This window comes from Triticum aestivum, chromosome 3A, assembly GCF_018294505.1.
Source record: "Triticum aestivum cultivar Chinese Spring chromosome 3A, IWGSC CS RefSeq v2.1, whole genome shotgun sequence".
NCBI classification, from domain to species: Eukaryota; Viridiplantae; Streptophyta; class Magnoliopsida; order Poales; family Poaceae; genus Triticum; species Triticum aestivum.
In genome coordinates this window covers 637,942,773-637,960,997 of record NC_057800.1, presented here as the reverse complement: position 1 = coordinate 637,960,997, position 18,225 = coordinate 637,942,773, and positions in this window count along the sequence as shown.

Sequence of the window (18,225 nt, the reverse complement as noted above, 5' to 3'; positions counted from 1 at the left end):
CCTCAGCGTAATGGTGTGTCCGAACGTCGTAATCGCACTCCATTAGATATGGTGCGATCTATGATGTCTCTTGCCGATTTACCGCTATCTTTTTGGGGCTATGCTTTAGAGACTGCCGCATTCACTTTAAATAGGGCTCCGTCGAAATCCGTTGAGACGACACCGTTTGAATTATGGTTTGGGAAGAAACCTAAGCTGTCGTTTCTAAAAGTTTGGGGATGCGATGCTTATGTCAAGAAACTTCAACCTGAAAAGCTCGAACCCAAATCGGAAAAATGCGTCTTCATAGGATACCCTAAAGAAACTATTGGGTATACCTTCTACCTCAGATCCGAAGGCAAGATCTTTGTTGCTAAGAATGGATCCTTTCTGGAGAAAGAGTTTCTCTCGAAAGAAGTAAGTGGGAGGAAAGTAGAACTTGATGAAGTATTACCTCTTGAACCGGAAAATGGCGCAACTCAGGAAAATGTTCCTGAGGTGCCTGCACCGACTAGAGAGGAAGTTAATGATGATGATCAAGATACTTCTGATCAAGCTCCTACTGAAATTCGAAGGTCCACAAGGACACGTTCCGCACCAGAGTGGTACGGCAACCCTGTCTTGGAAATCATGTTGTTAGACAACGGTGAACCTTCGAACTATGAAGAAGCGATGGCGGGCCCGGATTCCGACAAATGGCTGGAAGCCATGAAATCCGAGATAGGATCCATGTATGAAAACGAAGTATGGACTTTGACTGACTTTCCCGTAGAGCGATGAGCCATAGAAAATAAATGGATCTTTAAGAAGAAGACAGACGCGGATGGTAATGTGACCATCTATAAAGCTCGGCTTGTCACTAAGGGTTATCGACAAGTTCAAGGGGTTGACTACGATGAGACTTTCTCACCGGTAGCGAAGCTGAAGTCCGTCCGAATCATGTTAGCGATTGCCGCATTCTATGATTATGAAATATGGCAAATGGACGTCAAAACGGCATTCCTTAATGGTTTCCTTAAGGAAGAATTGTATATGATTCAGCCGGAAGGTTTTGTCGATCCTAAGTATGCTGACAAGGTGTGCAAGCTCCAACGCTCGATTTATGGGCTGGTGCAAGCATCTCGGAGTTGGAACATTCGCTTTGATGAGATGATCAAAGCGTTTGGGTTTACGCAGACTTATGGAGAAGCATGCGTTTACAAGAAAGTGAGTGGGAGCTCTATAGCATTTCTCATATTATATGTAGATGACATACTTTTGATGGGAAATGATATAGAACTCTTGGACAGCATAAAGGCCTACTTGAATAAGAGTTTTTCAATGAAGGACCTTGGAGAAGCTGCTTATATATTAGGCATCAAGATCTACAGAGATAGATCAAGACGCCTCATAGGTCTTTCACAAAGCACATACCTTGATAAGATATTGAAGAAGTTCAATATGGATCAGTCTAACAAGGGGTTCTTGCCTGTGTTGCAAGGTGTGAAATTGAGCTCAGCTCAATGTCCGACCACGGCAGAAGATATAGAAGAGATGAGTGTCATCCCCTATGCCTCAGCCATAGGTTCTATTATGTATGCCATGCTGTGTACCAGACCTGATGTAAACCTTGCCGTAAGTTTGGTAGGAAGGTACCAAAGTAATCCCGGCAAGGAACACTGGACAGCGGTCAAGAATATCCTGAAGTACCTGAAAAGGACTAAGGAAATGTTTCTCATCTATGGAGGTGACGAAGAGCTCGTCATAAAGGGTTACATCGACGCTAGCTTCGACACAGATCTGGATGACTCAAAGTCACAAACCGGATACGTGTATATTTTGAATGGTGGGGCAGTAAGCTGGTGCAGTTGCAAGCAGAGCGTCGTGGCGGGATCTACATGTGAAGCGGAGTACATGGCAGCCTCGGAGGCAGCACATGAAGCAATTTGGGTGAAGGAGTTCATCACCGACCTAGGAGTCATACCCAATGCGTCGGGGCCGATCAAACTCTTCTGTGACAACACTGGAGCTATTGCACTTGCCAAGGAGCCCAGGTTTCACAAGAAGACAAGGCACATCAAGCGTCGCTTCAACTCCATTCGTGAAAATGTTCAAGATGGAGATATAGATATTTGTAAAGTACACACGGACCTGAATGTAACAGATCCGTTGACTAAACCTCCCCCAAGAGCAAAACATGATCAACACCAGAATTCCATGGGTGTTCGATTCATCACAATGTAACTAGATTATTGACTCTAGTGCAAGTGGGAGACTGTTGGAAATATGCCCTAGAGGCAATAATAAAAGCATTATTATTATATTTCCTTGTTCATGGTAATTGTCTTTATTCATGCTATAATTGTGTTATCCGGAAATCGTAATACATGTGTGAATAATAGACACCAACATGTCCCTAGTAAGCCTCTAGTTGACTAGCTCATTGATCAACAGATAGTCATGGTTTCCTGACTATGGACATTGGATGTCATTGATAACGAGATCACATCATTAGGAGAATGATGTGATGGACAAGACCCAATCCTAAACATAGCACAAGATCGTATAGTTCGTTTGCTAGGGTTTTTCCAATGTCAAGTATCCTTTCCTTAGACCATGAGATCGTGTAACTCCCGGATACCGTAGGAGTGCTTTGGGTGTACCAAACGTCACAACATAACTGGGTGACTATAAAGGTATACTACGGGTATCTCCGAAAGTGTCTGTTGGGTTGACACGGATCAAGACTTGGATTTGTCACTCCGTATGACGGAGAGGTATCACTGGGCCCACTCAGTAATGCATCATCATAATGAGCTCAAAGTGACCAAGTGTCTGGTCACGGGATCATGCATTATGGTACGAGTAAAGTGACTTGCCGGTAATGAGATTGAACGAGGTATTGGGATACCGACGATCGGATCTCGGGCAAGTAACATACCGATTAATGAAGGGAATTGTATGCGGGGTTGCTTGAATCCTCGACATCGTGGTTCATCCGATGAGATCATCGAGGAGCATGTGGGAGCCAACATGGGTATCCAGATCCCAATGTTGGTTATTGGCCGGAGAGTCGTCTCGGTCATGTCTACATGTCTCCCAAACCCGTAGGGTCTACACACTTAAGGTTCGGTGATGCTAGGGTTGTAGGGATATGTATATGCAGTAACCCAAATGTTGTTCGGAGTCCCGGATGAGATCCCAAACGTCACGAGGAGTTCCGGAATGGTCTGGAGGTAAAGAATTATATATAGGAAGTGCTATTTCGGGCATCGGGACAAGTTTCGGGGTCACCGGTATTGTACCGGGACCACCGGAAGGGTCCCGGGGGTCCACCGGGTGGGGCCACCTGCCCCGGGGGGGGCACATGGGCTGTAGGGGGTGCGCCTTGGCCTATATGGGCCAAGGGCACCAGCCCCAAGAGGCCCATGCGCCTAAGGTTCAAGAAGGGAAGAGTCCCAAAGGGGGAAGGCACCTCCTAGGTGCCTTGGGGAGGAGGGATTCCTCCCCTTGGCCGCACCCCCCTAGGAGATTGGATCTCCTAGGGCCGCCCCCCCCCCTTGGACTCCCTATATATAGTGGGGAAAGGAGGGCCTCTCACAACACACCTTTGGTGCCTCCCTCTCCCTCTCCAACACATCCTCCTCCTCCATAGTGCTTGGCGAAGCCCTGCCGGAGTACTCCAGCTCCACCACCACCACGCCGTCGTGCTGCTGCTGGAGCCATCTTCCTCAACCTCTCCTTCCCTCTTGCTGGATCAAGAAGAAGGAGACGTTACGCTGACCGTACGTGTGTTGAACGCGGAGGTGCCGTCCGTCCGGCGCTAGGATCTCCGGTGATTTGGATCACGTCGAGTACGCCTTCCTCATCCCCGTTCTTTGAACGCTTCCGTGCGTGATCTACAAAGGTATGTAGATGCAATCCAATCACTCGTTGCTAGATGAACCCCTAGATGGATCTTGGTGAAACCGTAGGAAAATTTTTGTTTTCTACAACGTTCCCCAACACAGTGGTACTACCGCTCCAGGACAGCGGTACTACCGCTGGGCCACGCGGTACTACCGTGAGGAGACGCGGTACTACCGCAGCAGCAGCAGTAGCTAGGGCAGACCTTGAGCACATGGGCTGAGGACGGTACTTCCGCAGTCGCAGTACTACCGCTCCCCCTCGCGTTACTACCGCAAGGCAGGGAACCCCAAGCCTGGGAAGAGCATGGATAACAGAACATCCGTGCCTACTTCCGCTGGAAAACGGACGTAGCAAAAATCCGACATAGTACTACCGCAGAGGAGCGGTACTACCGCCTGGCAGCTGAACCAGGCCGCACATGGTACTACCGCGGAAGGGTTGCGGTACTATCGTGGTAGCGCGGATGTAAAAAATTACATCCGCCCCTACTACCGCGAGGGAGCGGTACTTGGCCTGGGGGTCACGGTACTATGGCTCCAAAGGAGCGGTACTACCGTGGGCACCTGCGGTACTACCGCGCCACAGTACGGTACTACCGCTAGTGCCTACGGTACTACCGCTCACCAGGGAGTAGTACTACCGCAAGCCAACACAACAGCCAGAACAAGGTAAAGAGATACAAGCGGAGGATGCTCCAAGGTGCAGGGGGGGAGGGGACTAGGAAGAAACGTGTACGTGATGATTCCACCCGAACCTTTCCGACGCGGACCCCCTCTTAATAGTACGGCTTTCCTACGACTCAAATCCACCAAAAAGAAACATAGAAAAACACCGTATTCAATAGTCTTCAAGGGATACCAAACCGTCTTGTGCCTAGCGAAGAAACGTCTGGGAAACTCAAGACACACGATTAGTCCGCAAACGCATTGTCATCAATCACCAAAACACCTTAGGGATAAATATTCCCTTACAATCTCCCTCTTTTTGGTGGATTGATGACAATACGGGATTTGCACAAGGGAAATAATATTAAGCAAACGCAAACCCCTCCTCTCTAGAATATAGACGGGCTCCCCCTAGATGTGTGCCAACTAGATGGATGCTTTGGACTGCACGGCACACATACTAGGATCAACGCTCCCCCTATATTATAGGGACAAGGCATATCCTGCAATAGTAAGGCTAACACTAGACAAGATAGCACAAACATAAGCTCACTAAGATAGAATAGAGTGCATATGTCTTACACCATATGAAGGATAAGTCTCAAAGGCACAAACCAAACAAAGGCAAACGAGGTCCAAACGACAAAGCAAACACACCAAACACAACACACGACTCACAAACATGCAAATCCCTACACTCTCTCCCCCTTTGGTATCAAGATGCCAAAAAGGCAGAGAGGACACCTACACACACGGGGTGGCTCAGGCAAAGAAATCATCCCAATGTTCCTCGTGCTCCTCGTCAGACTCGGCGGCGGGGACAGTCTCCTCGATGTCCTCCTTGGAACTAGTCCACTTGTAACCCTGCTTCGCCATCCATGCAGCCTCTGGCATGATGGCATCCTCAAAACCGCCAGAGACATCCTCTCCAAAGAGCCTCATGACCTTCTTATCATGGCGGCGACTCTCCTTGGATGCCACGTGAGTCCTGTACTGCCCCTTCGCCTGCATGCAGAAGAGAGTCTTCATCTTGTCCTTCAACTTCTTGGCCCACGACGGCTCAGAGGAAGGTGTGGAAGACCTAGCAGCACGGTCCTCAGCAACATTCTCTGCACCAGCCTCCTCCTCACCAACAGCCCTCCTAGCAGCAGACGCCTCAGCACGGGTAGTAGTGTTGGCCCAGTTGGGCTTGACGCGGAGACTGATGGACTCATGCCGAACCCATTCTGGAGCAAGGAACTCATCATCAGGGTACATCTTCTCCCAAGTCCTGGAGATCAACAGAAACAGGTATGGTCCATAGATAGGTACCTTGCGGGTGTACACCACAAACCGAAGCTCACACCACATGATGTGTGAGACATCAAGTGGCTGAGTCTGAAACGAACGTGCCTCCGTGCACAGGAGCATCATGTCTACCAGATAGGAATGAACCCTGTCCTTGTCGCCAATGCATGGGAACAGAGTGTTGCGGAAGATGCGATGCATGATATCCAGAAAAGAGTTCAGCACCCAAGTCGACTTGCCACTAGGGAGCACCTTCTCAACATAGTACGGCCGAAGCAAGTTCTTGTTAGCAGACTCAGAGTTGGCGTGGGGGCGAACACCAATGGGTGTGTGAAGCCTGTCATCAGGAACGTGAAGCAGATCCATGAACTCCTTCCAGGTAGCAGACAACTGATGGCCATTGGTCATCCAGGTCATCCATCGCTCATCCCCGGGGTGAAAGTAAACTGAGGCAAAGAACTGACAGATGAGCTCAGGGTTGTAGTCAAGGTGGAAGGAGATCACAGTCTCAATAGCGAACTGCTCCACCAAATCCAGAGCTTCTCCAAAATAATCCCGAAACTTGTCCTTCCTCATGCGATTCATGTCTATCCACTTGACATCCACGAAGGTATTCTGCTTGTTCTTGATCACATCCAGATAAATGAGAGCCTGCTGCTTGGTCCAAAACAACTCGGTGCCTCTGAGGATAGCATGAGGATTCACATAAGGGTTGATCTTCTGGTGTTCGACGTACTCATTGAGGGGAATCTCGTCCATGCCCTTAGCAGGTTCCTTTTGCTTAATGGCAGTTATCTTGACATTGCGCTTGGGGGCCCTGGAGCCCTCTGGTGCTTCATCTTGAGGATTGCGCAGTCGCTTGGAGCCAGTGTCACGACTGAGGTTGGAACGGCGAGAGCCACCACCTAAGACATAAGAGAAAGCACACACAAAGAGCGAGAAGAATCAATGCAAAGACCATGGCAAAGCAAGGGAAACAAGTAGAAATCATACGGGATAAATGCCACAAGGAAGAAGGGACAACAACGGTAGTGCCTCCTGGTCATGTGGCACTAAAATTTTAGTACCACTTCTAGTCGCGGTAGTATCGTGTGAGGTTACAGTAGTACAGTGGCTTGGAGCGGTAGTAAGAGCTTAGTGCCACGGAACATGCGGTAGTACCGCACCAAACGAGCGGTAGTACCGGACGAGCAGTAGTACCGCACCAAACGAGCGGTAGTACCGAACGAGTGGTAGTACCGCATCAGAGGCACGGTAGTACCGCACCGCGTCAGATCCGAGCCTACTTTTGAATCTGAGAAGATGCGCGAAACCACGGCGGAACTACGGTCGATAACATCTACCACGGGACAATATATCAAGTAAAATGTCTACGCAACACTACTCTCCTACAACCTTCTCTTGCAAAGATTTGGCCTAAAATCTCAAGAACACAAGCATCTCCCCAAAAACCTAGAGACAAGAGAACCAACAAGAAAGAGAGGGATTTGGGGAAAAACCTTGGTCCATGGCAAGAGGAAGTGGTGGGGAACGATCCCACCGGTCGGAATCCAAAGAGAGGAGCCGGAGACGGAGATCCGGCGAGGGACTCCGGCCCCGTTCTTGAGCGAGAGAGAGAGACGAAGTGGGGGAAACTGACGAATGGGTATGGGAAGTTAGAACCCCCCATTCCCGTCCTTATCCCCACGCGCCTCCGACAGCGTGGTAGTATCGCGTATCATCGCGGTAGTACCGCTTGGGCGGAAGGACCGCACCAAAGCGGTAGTATCGCTTCCCCAGGCGGTAGTACTGCGCTGGGCCGGTAGTACCGTACACTCCACACACGGTAGTACTGTGGTAGGCCACGGTAGTACCGTGAGCTCAAGAAGAAGCACATTTCCAACACAAAAGAAAGAGTGGTCTTCGCATGGAAACTTCAAACGAACACCACACCACCCAACAAGCTCAAAAACAAGGAGAAGAAGGGGCAAAAAGACAACAAGAGACGACCACGAGACACAACCTCTCTAACAAGAGGGTGGTGGCCGGAGGCACCTATGTTTGAGTCAATTGGTATGGCACCGCGAAGAATTATCCTTGGGCACATGACCAAAACTCGTCTTTGAAGCACAAGTACCATAAAAATGGCTAATGTGAAAGATTTGATCAATTTATGCATAACGGGGGGAGGGAGAGTTCATTGAGAGAACAACACTCCCCCTATGTCCATGCCTACATGTAAACAAGACAACAAGTTGAGTGTGGTGGGGTGTGCAAGGGTTCAAGAAACATTGCTCGAATCAATGATATTTAGCTCATGCCTTAACTCGTGAAATCTTGCTTCATCCAACGGCTTCGTGAAAATATCTGCAAGGTTATCATGAGTGTTGACGTAGTTGAGCTCGATCTCCCCTCGCCTAATGTGACCCCGGATGAAGTGATACCGAATCTCAATATGCTTCGTCTTGAAGTGTTGCATCGGGTTGATAGAAATCTTGATGGCACTTTCATTGTCACACCAAAGAGGCACTTTGTCACAAATGACACTGTAATCCTTTAAAGTTTGCCTCATCCATAAGAGTTGTGCACAACAACTACCAGCCGCTACATACTCCGCTTCGGTGGACGAGAGAGATACACAACTTTGCTTTTTGGAAGACCAACTCACCAAAGAGCAACCAAGGAATTGGCACCCTCCAGAAGTGGACTTCCTATCCACTTTGTCTCCCGCCCAATTGGAATCCAAATACCCTACAAGCTTGAAGTTTGCTCCTCTTGGGTACCATAAGCCAAAGTTTAGGGTATGAGCCAAATATCGAAAGTTTGCTTGACCGCCACATAGTGACTTTCCTTAGGTGCAGCTTGAAACCGTGCACAAATCCCCATACTCAACATGATATCCGGTCTAGATGCACAAAGGTAAAGCAAGGATCCAATCATGGAGCGATATACCTTTTGATCCCCCGCTTTACCATTGGGATCAATGTCAAGTTGGCACTTGGTGGGCATGGGAGTGAACGCCGGCTTGACATCACTTAGCTTGAATCTCTTGAGCATGTCTTGAGTGTATTTGGCTTGGTTGATGAAGGTTCCTTCTCTCCTTTGCTTCACTTCAAACCCGAGAAAGAACTTCAACTCTCCCATGGAAGACATCTCGAACTTTGAGGTCATGAGAGCGGCAAATTCCTCATTGAAAGCTTTGTTAGGGGAACCAAAGATAATATCATCAACATATAATTGGCACAGAAACAACTCCCCTTTGACCTTCTTAGTAAAATGAGTGGGGTCGATTAGCCCAACTTCAAAACCACGGTCTTGTAACAACTCGGTAAGGTGGTCATACCATGCACGTGGGGCTTGTTTAAGGCCATAGAGTGCCTTATCGAGTTGATACACATGATCGGGAAAGTAGGGATCCTCGAACCCGGGGGGTTGCTTGACATAAACCAATTCATTAATAGGACCATTAAGAAAAGCACTCTTCACATCCATTTGTTGTAACTTAAAGTTATGATGAGAAGCATATGCAATCAACATGCGAATGGACTCAAGACGAGCAATGGGAGCGAAGGTTTCACCATAGTCGATACCCTCGACTTGGGAGTAGCCTTGTGCTACCAAACGAGCCTTGTTGCGAATGATAATACCATGAGCATCTTGCTTGTTCTTAAAAATCCACTTGGTTCCAATGACATTGTGGTTCACCGTCGGCCTTGGCACCAATCTCCACACTATGTTGCGCTCGAAGTTGTTGAGTTCTTCATGCATGGCATTGAGCCAATCCAGATCTTCAAGAGCCTCATAGACCTTGTGGGGTTCGACACAAGAGACAAACGCGTGATGTTCACAATAGTTTGCTAATTGTCTACGAGTGCTTACCCCCTTTCTTAAGCTTCCAAGCACATTCGTCATGAGATGATCCTTGGTGGAGAGCTTGGAAGCAACCTTGGCGGCACGACGCTCCAATTCCTCCTTGGTGTTGAATTGAGGAGCGGTCACTTGATCATCTTGAGCGATGTCTTGAGCTTGTTCTTGATCTTGAACTTGCTCGGGGGAGAGAACTTGACCTTGGGCATCACTCGGTGTGTCAACACCGTCTTGAGCATGATCTTGCCCTTGGTCTTGTTCACTAGGATGAGGGCCTTCACTTTGTTCTTAGGAAGCGTGTGGGCCTTGGGTTGGTGATGGCTCCACTTGAGTGGAGCATTATCCTTCTCCTTCGGCCACAAGGGGTTCCTCAATGGGTAGGATAAAACCAACACCCATTCTTCTTATTGCTCGAGGAGGAATTTCATCACCTACATCACAAGTGCCACTTTGCTCCACTTGGGAGCCATTATTCTCATCAAACTCCACGTTACACGTCTCCTCAATAAGTCCCGTGGATTTATTGAGGACACGGTAAGCATGAGAGTTTGTAGCATAACCAACAAATATGCCCTCATAAGCTCTAGCCTCAAATTTAGACAACCGAACACCTTTCTTGAGAATGAAACACTTACACCCGAAAGTACTTAAGGTTGGGCTTGTTACCGGTGAGTATCTCATATGGAGTCTTGTTCAAGCCCTTGCGGAGGTAGAGCCGATTGGATGCATGACACGCGGTGTTGACGGCTTCGGCCCAATAGTTGTATGGAGACTTGAACTCTGCCATCATGGTCCTTGCCGCATCCATCAACGTCTGGTTCTTCCTCTCTGCAACATCGTTTTGTTGAGGGGTGTAAGGTGCGGAATATTGATGCTTGATCCCCTCATCACTAAGAAACTCATCCAAGGTGTAGTTCTTGAACTCGGTGCCATTGTCACTTCTTATTGTCAAGATCTTTGCATTGTGTTGACGTTGTGCTTCATTTGCAAAGTCAATGACGGTTTGTTGGGTCTCGCTCTTCCTCTTGAAGAAATACACCCAAGTGTATCTTGAGTAGTCATCCACAATCACCAAGAAATACTTCCTACCCCTAAGACTATCAAAGGATGGAGGCCCAAAGAGACCCAAGTGAAGGAGCTCCAAAGGCCTCTTTGAGTAAATGATAGTCGTGGGAGGGTGAGCCTTTTCATGTAGCTTTCCTTCGATAAAAGCACTGCAAGCACGATCTTTGGAAAAACTAACATCCGTTAGTCCACGGACATGGTCCCCCTTGAGAAGACTTTGCAAAGATCTCATATTGACATGGTCTAAACGGTGATGCCAAAGCCATCCCACATCAACTTTAGCCATTAGGCATGTCGCGGTCTTAGTGGGTTGCTTCGAAAAGTTAATCACATATAGACCGTTCTCGACATGCCCAACAAAGGCTACTTTAAGAGTCTTGCTCCACAAGAGGTCCATGGTATCAATATCAAAGAAAGTGGCAAAGCCCATGATTGCAAGTTGACGAACGAAAAGTAAATTGTATGCAAGGGACTCAACAAGCATGGCCTTCTCGATCGTGAGATCATGAGAGATGACTACCTTGCCAAGTCCCAATACCTTAGAAGATGAGGCGTCACCCCACTCGACATTGGTGGGCATAGATGGAATCTTGTGCACGTCCACCACCAAGTCCTTGCTTCCGGTCATATGATTTGTAGCTCCGCTATCAAGCAACCATGATCCCCCATCGGAAGCAAACACCTACAAGAGATCAATGCTTGGTTTTAGGTACCCATTTTGTAATGGGTCCTTTTATGTTAGTAACAAGGGTCTTTGGAACCCAAATAGACCATTCAATGTACTCATGAGGAGAACCAACAAATTTGGCATAGACATGCCCATCACTAGCACGACATAACACATAAGAAGGATTAAAGTCACCGGCTTTGATGGGAGGGGTGGCATTGCCCTTTTTGACACCGCCACCCTTCGCATTGTTCTTCTCCTCCTTGGAAGCACTCTCTCCATCCTTCACAAAATTTTGCTTGAGAGGAGGAGGTCGTTTGGTCTTGTTATCCTTCTTCTTGTTCTTGGGGTCGGATGCGAACCCAATTCCCTCCTTGGCCACAACTCCCTTTTGATTTCTCAAAAGGTTTAGGTTTTTCTCACCTTGTATGCATGACACAAGGCCTTTCTCAAGTTGCTCCTTCAACCGAACATTCTCCTCAATAAGATGCACATGCTCACAACAAGGGTTAGTAGCATTTGCATTATCCATTAACACCATATGAGGAAAAGTGGCTTTCTCCTTGGTTAGCTTCACTTGGAGTTGATCATGAGACTCCTTGAGGGTAGCATGAACACCCTTCAAGACTTTGTGAGCCTTGTCGAGAATGTCAAACTCCTCTTTGAGTCTAGCAAGATCAACCCCAAGCTTTGCCTTCTCGGAGTTTAGCACATGAGAAACAACAAGTGCATGATCAAGATCTTTCTTTAATTTAGCATGATCATCGTTGTGAGACTCCTCAAGAGCCAAACGAAGACCACACTCTTCCTCAAGAGAATTGGAAAGATCGGAAATCTCATCGGCATAGTCACGACTATGCCCCTCCATCTTAGAGATGGTATCTTCGTGAGCCTCGATCATGTCATTGGCTTCACCAAGTTGTTCCAAGAGAGTAACAAAGTGCTTCTTGGATTTACCCTTGAGTTTACCCATAAAGGTCTCAAACTCATTCACCTCCACATTATTTCTCTCATGTTCATCAATGCTATCCGTCGAAGAGGGATGATTAATGATGGTAGTTTTGATGTTGGGGGTTACCTTGTTGGTGGCTTTAGCCATGAGGCACTTGGCGGTGATGCTCTCATTGGGTGAGTCGAAGAGAGACACCCGTGGAGTTGTCGCAATGGCAACGGAGGCCATGGCAACCGACTCACCATCTTCATCATCGTCATCATCCTCATCATCCTCATTGTACTTTTCTTGTACCACCAATGCCTTGAGAGGAGTCTTCTTGGTGAAATTGCTCTTGTTGGGGAATGACTTGGCCTTGTCCTTTCGGATGAGCTTGCCACCATTGTCTTCCCTCTTGTCATAAGGGCACTCTGCAACAAAGTGACTTACATTGCCACAATTGAAACAAGTCCTCATTCGTTGCTTGCCCTTTGTGCCACTTGAAATGTTCTTGTTGAAGTTGGGCCTTGAGTTCTTCTTGCTCCAAAATAGCCTTGAAGCAAGGGCCATGTGTTCATGATAGGCATACTTCGTATCTTTGAGGTTACTCTCCTCTTCTTCCTCTTCGTCCTCTTCCTCCATACTAACCTTGGCCTTTAGAGCAAGGTTGGGTTTCTTTACTCTTTGAGAGCGAAGTACCACATTGTCGGCGGTCTTGTCCAAGATGCTCATAGCAACGAACTCATCCAACACATCACTTGAGGACAAGGTGTGGAAGTCCAGCCTTTGACGAATGACGGAGGACATGGCTTTGTGGTAGGGCATCATTGCCTTGAGGAATTTGCGCTTGATCCAATTGTCATCCGTGTTCTTGCTTCCATGATCTCGGAGCGAGACCGCAAGTTTGGTTACCCTCCGATAGAGCTCACGAGGTTCTTCATCTTCTTTCATTGCAAACTCATCGGCTTCATCTTGCACCACTTCATAGTTGGAGTGTTGAATGCTTGCGCTTCCCCAGTAGAGGGAAACCAGTTGGCGTCAAGCATCTTTGGCTAAGGAGTAAGGCCGGAGATGAGGAAGGTCTTCGGGTGGGATAGCTTCTTGAATGATGAAGAGAGCATTCTCATTGAATTGATTATCCACGGCTTCTCTAGGAGTGAAGTTGCTTCGGTCATGTGGATAGAAACCTTCTTCAATGATTCTCCAAAGGTTAGTGTTCACATGATTTAAATGACGCTTAAAACAATAAACCCAAGAGTCAAATTCAACATTCTTCTCAATCTTAGGGGCCAGCCCAGCATGATTCAAATGAGTGAAAGGTAGAGGTCCACCATAGACAAGTGGAGGTTCCACATGGGCAAATATGTCGGTGCCACTCTTACCACTAGTAGGAAGGGCTTTCTCACTAGTAGCTTCCCCCTTGTCGGAGGGAGCATCCGACACCTTGTTGGCGGGATCACCCACTTTCAAAGGTGCGATGGAAAGTTTAAGCTCTTCTAAGAAATCTTCAAACATGCTTTTGACCTCGGTCGTCATGGAGGTTTTCAATGTGTCCAACGCCACATTGAACTCCTCACGAGAGACCGCGGTTCCCCCATCTCCCGTAGAAGATACCGGATTTGCACCGGAGTGCTCCTCCTCACCTTCTACGACGTCAACCATACTCTTCGGACGGTAAAGTCCTTAATAAAGAGACGAGGCTCTGATATCAATTGAAAGGATCGATATGGTTGACTAGAGGGGGGTGAATAGGCAACTAACAATTTTTAGCTTTTCTTTAACAATTTAAACTTTGCATCAAAGTAGGTTGTCTAGATATGCAACTAGGTGAACGACCTATATGATGCAACAAGGATAGGAACACAAGCAAGCAAGAGATGTATCACAAATAAGCTTGCACAAGTAAAGGCATGAGATAACCAAGAGTGGAGCCGGTGGAGACGAGGATGTGTTACCGAAGTTCCTTCCCTTTGAGGGGAAGTACGTCTCCGTTGGAGCGGTGTGGAGGCACAATGCTCCCCAAGAAGCCACTAGGGCCACCGTATTCTCCTCACGCCCTCACACAATGCGAGATGCCATGATTCCACTATTGGTGCCCTTGGAGGCGGCGACCGAACCTTTACAAACAAGGTTGGGGCAATCTCCACAACTCAATTGGAGGCTCCCAACGACACCACGAAGCTTCACCACAATGGACTATGGCTCCGCGGTGACCTCAACCGTCTAGGGTGCTCAAACACCCAAGAGTAACAAGATCAGCAAGGGATTAGTGGGGGGAATCAAATTTCTCTTGGTGGAAGTGTAGATCGGGGCCTTCTCAACCACACCCGGGCAAATCAACGAGTTTGATTGGCTAGGGAGTGAGATCGGGCGAAAATGGAGCTTGGAGCAATAATGGAGCTTAGGGTTGGAAGAGGTAAGTCAACGGGGAAGAAGGGGACCCCCTTTTATAGTGGGGGCAACAATCCAACTGTTATCCACCAACCAGCCCGCAACCAGCGGTACTACCGCTGGGCCACGCGGTACTACTGTGAGGAGCCGCGGTACTATCGCAGCAGCAGTAGCAGTAGCTAGGGCAGACCTTAAGCACATGGGCTGAGGATGGTACTTCCGCAGCCGCGGTACTACCGCTCCCCCTTGCGGTACTACCGCAAGGTAGGGAACCCCAAGCCTAGGAAGAGCGTGGATAACAGAACATCCGTGCCTACTTCCGCTGGAAAATGGACGTAGCAAAAATACGACAGAGTACTACCGCAGAGGAGCGGTACTACCGCCTGGCAGCCGAGCCAGGCCGCGCACGGTACTACCGTGGAAGGGTTGTGGTACTACCGTGGTAGCGCGGATGTAAAAAATTACATCCGCCCCTACTACCACGAGGGAGCGGTACTTGGCCTGGGGGCCACGGTACTACGACTCCAAAGGAGCGGTACTACCGTGCCACAGCACGGTACTACCGCTGGTGCCTATGGTACTACCGCTCACCAGGGAGCAGTACTACCGCAAGCCAACACAACAACCAGAACAAGGTAAAGAGATACAAGCGGAGGATGCTCGAAGGTGCAGGGGAAAGGAGGGGACTAGGAAGAAACGTGTACGTGATGATTCCACCCGAACCTTTCCGACACGGACCCCCTCTTAATAGTACGGCTTTCCTACGACTCAAATCCACCAAAAAGAAATGTAGAAAAACGCCGTCTTCAATAGTCTTCGAGAGATACCAAACCGTCTTGTGCCTAGCGAAGAAACGTGTAGGAAACTCAAGACACACGATTAGTCCGCAAACGCATTGTCATCAATCACCAAAACACCTTAGGGATAAATATGCCCTTACAAGGGGGCATGTAGAGGTATGTCCAGCATCGTCGGAGGACATGTGGAGGTGTGTCTTCGTCGGATCTCATGGGATTCAGTTGGCGCATGTCTTCCGTGGATCTGTTTGGATCCGATCTTCGTTTTTCTTCGTCTGGTTGTTTAATGTTTGATCCTTTCGATCTACGACTCTCTTCACAAGGGATCGTTGTTATTCAATACGTCTACAACGCATCTATAATTTATAAAGTATTCATGCTATATTTACATCAATTGTATTTGGTCTTGGTGCACTTTCGTATTATTTTTATGGACTAACTTACTAATCTAGTGCCCGGTGCTAGTTCCTGTTTTGTGCATGTTTTTTGTTTCGCGGAAAATCCATATCTAGGAAGATCTAAGCACATTGAAAATTTACGAAGATTTTTTAATGGAATATATGTGATTTTTGGGAGAAAGAATCAACGTAAGACAGTGCCCAAGGGCACCACAAGACACATAGGTGCGCCCTATCCCCTGGGCGTGCCCAACCCCCTTTTCACTAGGCCTTAGGTCGGTTGGAACCCTTCTTTCACCGCAAGAAAGCTAATTTGTAGAGAAAAATGTGTAAAAGTTGCAGACCAATCAGAGTTACAAATATTCGGGAATATAAGAAACAATGAAGGGCTCCGAAACAGACGTGAAACAAAAGAGAAACACACACACACACACACACACACACACACACACACATATATATATATATATATATAGAGAGAGAGAGAGGCTCCTGCCCTCCGGGAGCCATGGAGGCCAAGGACTAGAGGGGAACCCTCCCCCCATCTAGGGGGTGGCCAAGCTAGAAGAAGGAGGGGGATCTCTATCCCCCTCTCTACCGGTGGCGTCGGAGCCCCCGCTGGGAGAACCATCATGGCGACGATCTACTCCAAAAACTCTGTCGTCTTCCTCAACACCTCCATCACCTTCCCTCATCTATTACGAGCGGTCCACTATCTCGTAACCCGTTGTACCCCATGTTTGAAAATGGTGCTTTATGCTATATATTATTATCCAATGATGTGTAGCCATCCTATGATGTTTGAGTAGATTCCTTTTGTCCTATGGGTTGATTGATGATCTTGATTGGGTTGAATTGCATGTTTTATTTTGGTGTTGTTCTATAGTGCCCTCCATGCCGCGCATCACGTGTGAGATTCCCGTTGGGTGTTGCAATATGTTCATAATTTTCTTATTGTCAGTTGCGGGAGTGATACAAGCCTACACACAAATAAGCGGGTTGTTGCTTATGGGAGTAAAGAGGACTTGACACTTAATGCTATGGTTTGGTTTTACCTTAATGATCTTTAGTAGTTGTGGATGCTTACTAGAGTTTCAATCATAAGTGCATATGATCCAACTACAGAAAGTATGTTAGCTCATATCTCTCCCTCATAAAATTGCAATAATGATTATCGATCTTGTTATCAATTGCCTAGGACAAATTCGCAAATCCTACCACCACTTTTCCACACTCGTTATACTAACTTAATTGTTCTTTTATTAAAACAACACCTAAATTTTATTTACATGTTCTTTATTATCTTGCAAAATTATCCCATTACACCTAAAAAGTAGTTCATTACTTGTTTTTAGGTAAATCAGACGTTGGTGTGTGTAGAGTTGTATCGGTGGTCGATAGAACTTGAAGAGAATATAATTTCTACCTTTAGCTCCTCGTTGGGTTCAACACTCTCACTTATTGGAAAAGGCTACAAATGATGTCCTATACTTGTGGGTTATCACTTCTCTGGAGCGCTAGTCCCAAACGAGCAGCAGAGCGAGCCTAGGCAAGCCAATCTGAAGAAACCACACAAAAGTTGCCTGGACGTCCCTATTTGTCCAACACTATGCATTGTTTTCTACCTGCTTTTAGGAGGGCCAAGGCCAGGTTTTTCCCCTGAGCAGCTCCGCCACTAGATGCACCTATGGGGTCTTTGCGCGGCAACTTCCCAATGATCTACTACATCAAGATTTGCCCGACTTGGGTGAAGGAGGGGCTATGACGGCGGTGTGCATTTGGCTCACTTTAGTGCTTGTAGTTATCGCTAGGTGGTCCACACACCTTGTTGTAGTATTTGTTATATATCAAAAGTTTTTGCAAAAAAAGATATGTTTCACACACTTCTCAGTATTTAGACATTTACATTTGTTTATGAAATCTAGAAAAAACTCTCGATTGTTGGAAGGGGACCTAAAACATTGCATTCTTCTGACTCCCCATCCCCCACATCCATCTAGGTCATTATTCTTCATATAAAAAATATCAACTTTCTAGTTTGTAAGGATGGTTGATTGGGGAGCATTCACCTAGGGCGTGGTTGGTTGCCTCCAGCTGCCTCCAACAGCCCAGTGGATGCAAACTTGTTTGGTTGCCCGCATGAGGCATTGGTTGGCATGCACATGGAAAATAAAGCGCCCTCGATCATGGCTCGCTAGGAATGCTTGAATCAACCGTTTTCCATGGAACCATGTGAGTGCAACAGGGTGGGGCGTATGTGTGGCTGTAGACATGGAGATAGCGAGAGGAAAAATATGCAGGCGTGGGATGG